Source organism: Schistocerca americana, chromosome 3, assembly GCF_021461395.2.
Source record: "Schistocerca americana isolate TAMUIC-IGC-003095 chromosome 3, iqSchAmer2.1, whole genome shotgun sequence".
Taxonomy (NCBI): Eukaryota; Metazoa; Arthropoda; class Insecta; order Orthoptera; family Acrididae; genus Schistocerca; species Schistocerca americana.
In genome coordinates, this window is record NC_060121.1 from 672,893,322 (window position 1) to 672,895,008 (window position 1,687).

A 1,687-nucleotide genomic window follows, 5' to 3' on the forward strand; every position below is an offset into this window, starting at 1 on the left:
AAAACTGTGAAATCATAACAAATCATTACTTTGTTAAGAATTAACTTTGGGAGAACTGAAACATGATAAAAGATTTACTTCAATAACCACTAGTTTACACTGTATTTAAGTGTGTGGACATATCAGTTCAATGCTTTACTACAGTCCAAATACACAGGTGGTTAAGAAAGGACTTCAAAATGAAACAGTGGCTTGAATTTAAATTAAAAGAAATTGCAACTCAAGTATTTACAGTTAAAAATGACTTTAAGTTCAACTAGTAGTTGAACTAACAGTACTAAAATAGATTAAAACTGTGTGCCCGACCGAGACTCGAACTCGGGACCTTTGCCTTTCACGGGCAAGTGCTCTACCAACTGAGCTACCGAAGCACGACTCACGCCCGGTACTCACAGCTTTACTTCTACCAGTACCTCGTCTCCTACCTTCCAAACTTTACAGAAGCTCTCCTGCAAGGTTCGCTGGAGAGCTTCTGTAAAGTTTGGAAGGTAGGGGACGAGGTGCTGGCAGAAGCAAAGCTGTGAGTACCGGTCGTGAGTCGTGCTTCGGTAGCTCAGTTGGTAGAGCACTTGCCCGCGAAAGGCAAAGGTCTCGAGTTCGAGTCTCGGTCGGGCACACAGTTTTAATCTTCCAGGAAGTTTCATATCAGCGCACACTCCGCTGCAGAGTGAAAATCTCATTCTGAGTACTAAAATACTTAGATGCTTCACTTAAATTTCACAGTTACAACACACAAATGATTCAGAAAAATAAATTCCAGCAACCAGTTCACTAATTCTGTCGTTGGGGCATACATCTTATCAACTGTTGGAGTGTCACATTATAATACTAAGTGGAACGCATCGTAGGCGACGTAGTGCACTGTACAACTGGCTTGGCTACAAAACAGTATAGACAATGAAAGAGCTGAGGTAATCTGGAACGAAACTGAGTTAGTGCTCAACAATAGCCGTTGCAATTCTACTTTACCAATCTGGGCTCGGTTTATTATGTTTTATACCGCAAGGTTCACAACGCTTAGGAATAACCAAAAAGAGAAGACAACCATACCTAGTTTACAAAAGGAAAAAGCTGTTTAGCTTCTCGTGAAGTGCCATAACCTACTGTATATACTACACAGCTCATTCTGGTCAGTAAAGTATTGACAATTTTAAGAACTACACAGCCAACCGTATTACACAAGCGCTTTAATGGAATTCGCCCTTAAATTCACTGAAACTTGACTCACTTACATAAATAAATGATATACTAGTCTCTGCCATCTGTACGTAATGTCACTTGCACTTACAACAATTTACGCAAATACAAGTGTCAATGACTATTAATTACACACATTACCTAGGGATTAAATGGAGGCTCTGCTTGTCAGCACAGTACTAGAATCATTTGAAATAACAGTCGGAACAGTCACACGTCTCACATGCCGTTATTGCATTTACTAAGTGGGCGGACAGCACTGGACAACTCTAAATATGAAAGAAACGTACCGTTGCTTTTGCTGTTCCTGTTACTGTCGTAGGCTGTATACGAATATAACTCCCCTCAAGGAGTTTTACCTGTCAGTGAATCTACTATCACTGGGTGGTCGTTTTCACATATGTCAATAGTAACTACGAAATCCAACACAGTTCTGTGCCTAAGTCACCAGACCATATAACGGACGGAGCACAACACATCTTTACTGTTG

At 40.5% G+C, this 1,687-nt stretch overlaps 1 non-coding gene across 1 annotated transcript; it reads right to left on the reverse strand.

Moving 5' to 3' along the window:
* Window positions 1-297: 297 nt before the first annotated feature.
* Trnas-uga lies at window positions 298-372 on the reverse strand. The gene has a single exon. It is a non-coding gene; the product is annotated as a tRNA-Ser (tRNA).
* Between the last annotated feature and the right edge of the window lie 1,315 nt (window positions 373-1,687).